The sequence below is a fragment of the Camelus ferus genome, chromosome 14 (assembly GCF_009834535.1).
Source record: "Camelus ferus isolate YT-003-E chromosome 14, BCGSAC_Cfer_1.0, whole genome shotgun sequence".
Classification (NCBI taxonomy): domain Eukaryota; kingdom Metazoa; phylum Chordata; class Mammalia; order Artiodactyla; family Camelidae; genus Camelus; species Camelus ferus.
Window position 1 is genome coordinate 49586701 of NC_045709.1, and position 8490 is coordinate 49595190.

The window sequence follows — 8490 nt, forward strand, 5'->3', positions numbered from 1 at the left end:
ATTGTGAAGTGGCTGCCACAATAGGCTCAGCTAGCATCCATCTTAAAAGACACAATAAAAAGAAACAGAAAAAGGAAAAAAATTCTCCTTGCAGTAAGGACTCTTAGGATTTACTCTCTTAACGTCTATGTCGTACATCAGTGTCAGCTGTAGTCGTCTCGATGAACATTATACCCCTAGTACTTACTGACCTTAGAACCGGCAGTTTGTAACTTTTGACCAACTTCCTCCAGTTCCCCCTCCCTCCACCCTTCACCTCTGGTGACCACAAGTCTGATCAATTTTCCTATACGCTTGGTGTTTTGTTTTGTTTTGTTTTTTTAATTCCACATACAAGTGAGATCATACAGTATTTACTTTTCTCTGACTTGTTCAATTTCCATAACACCTTCAATGAGCTTCATCCATGTTGTCACAAATGGTGAGATTTCCTCATTTTTATGGCTGAAAAATATATATTATCATTATTTTATAATACATAAAATATATTTTACTATAATATAAACTATTATGTTATAACTATATTATATATTACATATGTACATATATATAAAGTCACAAACTGTTTATTCATTCATCCATCGATGGACACTTAGGTTGTTTGTATGTCTTGACTTTTGTAACTAATGCTGCTATGAACACAGGGGTGCAGGTATCTTTTCAAGTTACTATTTTTATTTCCTTTAGACATATTCCCACAGGTGGAATTGCTGGATCATATAGGAGTTCTATTTTTAATTTTTTTTGAGGTTCCTCCAAAGTCTTTTCCATAGTAGCTATTTCAATTTACAGTTTCACCAACAGTGCACGAGGGTTTCCTTTGCTACATGTTGATGCCAGCATTTGTTGTCCTTTGTCTTCTTATGACCATCCTAACAGGTGTAAGGTGATCATCTCATTTTTAATTTGCATTTCCCTAGTGACTAGTGATGTTGAGATTGTTTTCTTCTTGTTTGCAAATATTTTTTCTCATTCTGTAGGTCATTTTTTCCCTTTCTGGATGGTTTCTTTGCTACGCAGAAGCTTCTTAGTTTGATGTAGTCCCACTTGTTTATTTTTGATATTGTTGCTTGCGCTTTAGGTGTCCTATTCAGAAAATCATGACCAAGACCCATGTCAAGGAACTTTACTCTTATGTCTTCTTCTAGGAGTTCCATGGTTTCAGGTGTAACATTGAAGTCTTTAATCTATTTTGAGTTTATTTCTGTGGGTAGTGTAAGATACGGAGCCAGTTTTACTTTTTTACATATGAATATCCAATTATCCCAGCGCCATTTATTGAAGAGATTGTCTTTTCCCCACTGAGTTTGCTTGGCTCCCTTCTCAAATCTTAGTTGACTGTATATGCTTGGGCTTATTTCCGGGCTTTCCATTCATTCCATTGGTCAGTTTAGCCATTGTAAGGCCAGTGCCATAATGTGTTGATGACTATAACTTTCTAGGATAGCTTGAAATCAGGAAGTGGGATGCTTCAGCTTTGTTCCTCTTTCTCAAGGTTATTTTGGTTATCGGGGTCTTTTGTGGTTCCATATAAATTTTAGGAATGATTTTTTTTTCTCCTGTAAAAAAAGTGCTGTTGAAATCTTGATGAATTGCATTGAATCTATAGATGGTTCTGATCATATTGGCACTTTAACAATACCAATTCTTCCAATCCATGAGCACGGATACCTTGTATCTTCTTAGACTTCTTTCATTAATGTTCTGTAGTTTTCCGAATAGAGATTTTTCACCTCCTTAGATAAATTTATTCCTAAGTATTATTTTTGATGCTGCTGTAAATGAGATCTATTTCTTTATTTTTTTTTTTCAGAAAATTTGTTATTTATGTGTAGAGACAATACTGATTTTTGCATATTACATTTTATAGTCTGAAAGTATCCTTTTAGATCTAAAAGTGTTTTGGTTGTCTTTAGGCTTTGCTACGTATAAAATTACATGCAAATAGAGATAATTTTACATCTTCCTTTTCAATTCTCATACCTTTATTTCTATTCTTGCCCGATTGCCCTAGTTAGGACTTCCAGTATTATGTTGAATAGGTGAGAGTGCGTGCTCTTGTCTTATTCCTGATTTTTAGAGGAGAATCTTTCAGCTTTTCACCATTGAGTATGTAAGTTATGGGTTTTATATATATGACCTTTATTACGTTGAGATATGTTTCTTCTATTCATAATTTGAATAAATGTTAATTTTTGTCAAATTATTTTTCTTTGTCTATTGAGATGATCATATGATTTTTCCATTCTATTACTGTGTTGTATCACATTCATTGATTTGCATATATTGAATCATCCTTGCATTCCACGGATAAATCCCACTTGATCGTGTGAATGATCTTTTTACTGCTACTGAATTTGGTTTGCTAGTATTTTGTTGAGAATTTTTGTATCTATATTCATCATGGATATTGGCCTGTAGTTTTCTTTTCTAGTAGTGTCCTTTTCTGGTTTTTCAAGATAGTGCTGGCTCCATAAAATAAGTTTGGGAGTGTTCCCCCACCCCTTCAACATTTTGGAAGAGTTTGAAAAGAAGTGCTAATTCTTCTTTAAATGTTTGCTGAAACTCATCAGTGAAGCCATTTGATCCTCGGCTTTTCTTTGAACCAGTAATCAAAAGTCTCTCAACAATTTCCTTGCTAGCAATTGGTCTTTAGAGATTTTCTGTTTCTTCCTGATTCAGTCTTGGTAAGTTTTATATTTCTAAAGTATTTTCATTTCTTCTAGGTTATCCAGTTGGTTGGCATATAGTTGTTAAAAGTAGCCTATTAGTGATCCTTTGAATTTCTGTGGTATCAGTTGTAGTCGCCTTTTTCATTAATAATTTTGTTTATTTGAGTTCTTTCTCTTTTTTCCCTTGGTTAGTCTAAGGGTTTGTCCATTTTCCTTATCTTTTTAAAGAACCAACTCTGAGTTTGGTTAACTTTTTGTATTGTTTTTCTGTTCTCTAGTTCATTCATTTCTGCCCTGATCTTTATTGTTTCATTCCTTCTGCCCACTTTGGACTCAGTTCTTAGGACATAGACTTATGTTGTTTATTTGGAAACTTTCTTGTACTTAATGTAAGCATTTATTGCTATGAACTTCCCCCTTAAAATCACTTTTTTTCCTTCCCGTAAGTTCTGGTAAGTTTCCATTATTTTTGTTTCAAGAAACTTTTTGCTGCTTCTTTCATTTCTTTGACCCATTGGTTGTTCAGGAGAGTGTTTAGTTTCAATGTATTTATGAATTTCCCAATTTTCTTCTTATTGTTTCCTAGTTTCATTTCATTGTAGTCAGAGAAGATACTTGGTATGATTTCAATATTTTTTACTTAACACATGTTTTGTGGCCTAATATATGGTCTATCCTAGAATACGTTCCATATGGGTTTAAAAAAAACATATATTCCACTATTATTGGATACACTGTCTTGCATATGTCTGTTATGTTCATTTGGACTATAGTGTTGTTCAAATATACTTTCCCTTAATGATTCTCTGTCTGGATGATCTATCCATTGTTGAGAGTGAGATTAAAATGCCCAAATATTATTGTATTACTGTTTATTTCTCCTTTGAGCTCTATTAATTTTTTTCTTTGTATACTTAGATGTTCTAGTGTCCAATACATAAATATTTACAACTGTTACATCTTCTTAATGTTATTTGACCCCTTTATCGTTATACAGTAACATTCTGTGTCTCTTTTTACCATTTTTAGTTTAATGTCTATTTTAATGTCTGATATAAGTATAGCTATTCCTGTTTTGTTTGTTTGTTTTGGGGGGGTTTTTTGGTTACCTATTTGCTTGAAATGTCTTTTTGCATCTCTTCATTCTCAGTCTGTGTGTGTTTAAGGCATCTATTGTAGACATCATTTTTTTTTAATTGAGTATAGTGGATTTACAATATTGTATTAGTTTCAGGTGTATAGCAAAGTGATTCAGTTTTATATACATTTTTTCAGATTACTCCGTTCTAGGTTATTACAAGATATTGAATGTAGTTCCCTGTATCATATAGTAAATCCTTGTTTATATACTTTAAGTATACAGTTTGTATCTGTTAATCTTATACTCCTAATTTATTCCTACCCTCCTTTCCTTTCCCTTTTAGTAACCATAAGTTTTCTTTGTAGGTTGCTTTTTCTCCCCTTTGCTGTCTTTAAGATTCTTTCTTTATCATTGATTTTTGATAGTTTTATTTTAATGTGTCTTGAAGAGGGTTTTGTATTTTTTTTTTTTTCGCACTGAGATAAAAAAAAATGTTCTGTTAGCTTCATGTTCTTATATGTCTGGTTCCTTATTCAGGTTTGGGGCATTCTCAGCTATTCCTTATGTAAACTCTCTGCCCCATTCTCGTTCTGTTCTCCTGGTATACCCATTATTCTTACATTGGCTTTCCTACTGGAGTCTGATAACTCTCATAGAGTAACTTCCATTTTTTTCAATTTTAATTTGCTTTCCTCTTCTACCTGAAGTGTTTCTGTATTTCTTTCAGCTCACTTATTTTCTCTTCTATCTGATCAACTATATTGCTAATTTTTTAGTGCTTTATCTCATTTATTGAATTCTTCAGCTCTAGAATTTTTTTTTTTTTTGGTTCTTTTTATACAATTTCAGTCTCTTTGGTAAAGTACTTCTGTTCATTAATTTTATTCTTGTTTAGTGAATTGCCTTTCTGACTTCCTGTAGCTTCTTGAATTTCTTCATAATGGCTATTTTAATTTTCTGTCAGTAAATTGTAATAGTCAATGTCTGAGTTCTTCGGCTGGTGATTTTTCATTTTCTTCTTGTGATATTGTATTACCCTGATTTTCATAGTGTTTGATGAAATGTGCCTCTGCTGTCACATTTGAAGCAGTGAACACCTTTCTTACTTAGGGAAGGCTTTGTTGGTTTTGATTCTAAAAGTTCAGCAGATTGACAATAATCTTCTTTTGCTTTCCAGAAGATGACACTATAGAACAGGTTTTTGGTCTGTGTTACCAGAGCTGTCTTGCCACTACAATTGAGAATGCATGTGTTGGCATAACAAGACAAAACAAAAAAGAACCAAGCTGGCAGCAGAGTTGGGAGGATGCGTGAGTTTAGCTCTTGGGGCTTCGAGTGTTCCCATGGCCTGGCAGGGGGATCCTCCAGTGGGGGAGTTCCAGAGGTTAGTTGGCAGACCTTTTGTTGAAATCCTAGGACAGACAGCAGGAAAAATGTTCCTTCAGTTCTCTTTGTCTGCCCTCTTCCTTCTCCTTCTCCTTCCCCTCCCCTCAGTCAGGAAGGTTCCTCCTCAGAAAGAGTAACTGGGTCCCCTTCAGCTGCAGCCTGCATGGCCCAATAGACTTTCACTCATCACTTTCACTTTCCACCTCCTCTGTTAGAGGGGTCATGGCCACCACCACTGCCACAGCTGCTACTGCCCTGAGCCCAACACTCTTGGCTCCATAGCCTCCTCCAAGGTCCAGGCCACTCATTTCCAGATGCACAGGTGTATGGATCACTCTGGTGTCCTGGTGTGCTGTGTAGAGGAACTTTTTTCAATTGTGGATGGCCGATTTAGTTGTAAATTGACATGGAGAGAGAAAAACAACTGTTTCACACCAACATGATGCTGACGTCACCTATAGTCTTTGTTTTGTAAAAGTATATTTTAAGTACATCTACCCACGCTTTCTTTTGGTTTCCTTTTGCATGAAATATCTTTTTCCAGCCCTTCACTTCCAATTTTTGTGCGCTGCCACATTGGAAGTGAGTTTCTTATAGGCAGCATATAAGTCTGTTTTGTTTTGTTTTTAACAAAAATCTATTCAGCTACTCTAGGTCTTTTGATTGGAGAATTAGCCTATTTACATTTAAAGTAATTAATATGTGCTTATTACCATTCTGTTTGTTGCTTTCTGGCTGACTTATAGTTATGTTTGTTTCTTCTTTTGCTCTTTTGCTTTGTGATCTGACTGTCTTTAGTGGTATGCTTAGATATCTTTCTCTTCATCTTGTGTGTCTCTACTATAGGTTTTTGCTTTGTGGCTACCATAAGGCTTACGTATGAGAACTCGTATTTATAACAGTCTGTTTTAAGGTGATAACAACTTAGGTTTGAATGCATTCTGAAGTTCTACATTTTTACACCCACCCCTTATGTTTTATGTTTTCATGTCATATTTTACATCTTTTTATGTTGTGTATCCCTTAACCAATTATTATAGTTCTAGTTATTTTTACTGCTTCTGTCTTTTAACCTTCATACTACCTTTATAAGTGATAAATCTACCACCTTTAAAACACTAGATTATCCTAAATTTTACTACATATTTACCTGTACCAATGAGATTTATACTTCTATATGTTTTCTTGTTACTAATTGGCACCCTTTCTTTTCTGCTTAAGGAAGTCCCTTTAATGTTTTTTAAGGCTGGTTTAGTGGTAATAAACTCCTTTAGCTTCTGCTTATCTGGAGAACTCTATCTGTTCTTCAATTTTTTTTTATTTAAGTGTAATTAATTTACAACATTATGTTAGTTTCAGGTGTAAAACATAGTGATTCACTATTTTTATAGGTTATACTCCATTTAAAGCAATTATAAAATATTGGCTATGTTCCCTGTGCTGTACAATATATCTGTGTAGCTTATTATATACATAGATGTTTGTGCTTCTTAATTCCCTACCCCTATTTTGTCCCTTCCCCATTTCCTCTTCCCAATGATAACCACTAGTTTGATCTCTATATCTCGTCTGTTTGTTTTGTTATATTCATTCAATTTTTAGATTCCACATATAAGTGATGACATACACAATTTTTCTTTCTCTGTCTGACTTATTTCACTAAGCGTGATCTATGTCTATCTATGTTGTTACAAAGGGCAGAATTTTGTTCTTTTTTATAGCTGAGTAATATTGCATCATGTATATGTATATGTGCGTATGTATCTATATATATCACATCTTCTTTGTCCATTCATCTGTTGATGGACCCTTAGGTTGCTTCCATATCTTGGCTACTGTAAATAATGCTGCTATGAACATTAGAGTGCATGTATCTTTATGGATTTGTGACTTAATTTTCTTCAGATATACACACACACACACACACACACACACACACACACACACACACACACATAACAACCAAGGAGTGGAATTGATGGATTATATAGTAGTTCTATTTTTGATGTTTTGAGGAACCTCTGTATTGTTGGTGTAGCTGCACCAATTTACATTCCCACAGACAGTATACAAGGGTTCCATTTTCTCCACATCCTCACCAACATTATTTGTAGACTTTTTGGTGATGGCCATTCTGTCAGGTGTGAGATGATATCTCATTGTGGTTTGATTTGCTTTTCTTTGATTAACAATGTTCAGCAACTTTTTAATCAGTGCCTGTCAGCCATTTGCATGTCTTCCTTGGAAAAATGTCTGTTCAGGTCTTCTCTCCATTTTTTTAAACTGGGCTGTTTGGTTTTTGTTTTGTTTTGTTTTGATACTGACTTGTATGAGCTGTTTATATATTTTGGATACTAACCCCGTATTTGGCATATCATTTGCAAATATTTTTCCCATTGAGTAGGCTGTCTTCATCTTGCCGATAGTTTCCTTCATTCTGCAAACCTTTTAAGTTTAATTAGGTCCAATTTGTTTATTTTTAATTTTGTTTTGCTTTGGGAGACAAAAATAAGCTGCTTCAATATATGTCTGCCTATGTTCTCTTCTAGGTGTTTTATGGTTTCAGGTCTTACACTTTAGATATTTAATCTCTTTTGAATTTATTTTTGTATTTGTTACAAGAAACTGTTCTAATTTTATTCTTTTACGTGTAGCTGTCCAGTTTTCCCAGCACAACTTTATTGAAGACACTGTCTTTCCTCCATTTTGTAGGCTTGCCTCCTTTGTCATAGATTAATTGACTATAAATGCATGGGTTTATTTTTGGGCTCTCTATTCTGTTCCATTAATCTATGGTTTGTTTTTGTACCAGTGCTGTATTGTTTTGATTACTGTAACTTTATCATAGAGTTTGATGTAGGAAGTGTGATATATCCAGGTTTGTTCTTTTTATACTCAAAATTGCTTTGTCTATTCAGGTCTTTTATGGCTCCGTATATATCTCAGGATTATTTGTTCTAGTTCTGTGAAAAATTCCATGAGTATTTTGATAGGGATTGCATTAAATCTCTAGATTGTCTTGTGGAGTACAGACATTTTAACAGTATTAGTTACTACGATCAGTGAATCTGGGATATCTCTCCATTTATTTATATCATCTTTAGTTTCCTTCATTGATGTCTTTTAGTTTTCAGGGTAGAGGTCTTCACCACCTTGGTTAATTTATTCCTAGGTATTTTACTGTATTTGATGCAATTCTTTTTGATGCAAGGGATTGTTTTTCTTGAATTCTCTTTCTGATAGTTAATTTTAGTGTATAGAAAAACAAAAGATTTCTGTATATTAATCTTGTATTCTGCAAATTTACTGAATTCATTTATTAGTTCTTAATTGTTTTTTGTTAAAGATTTC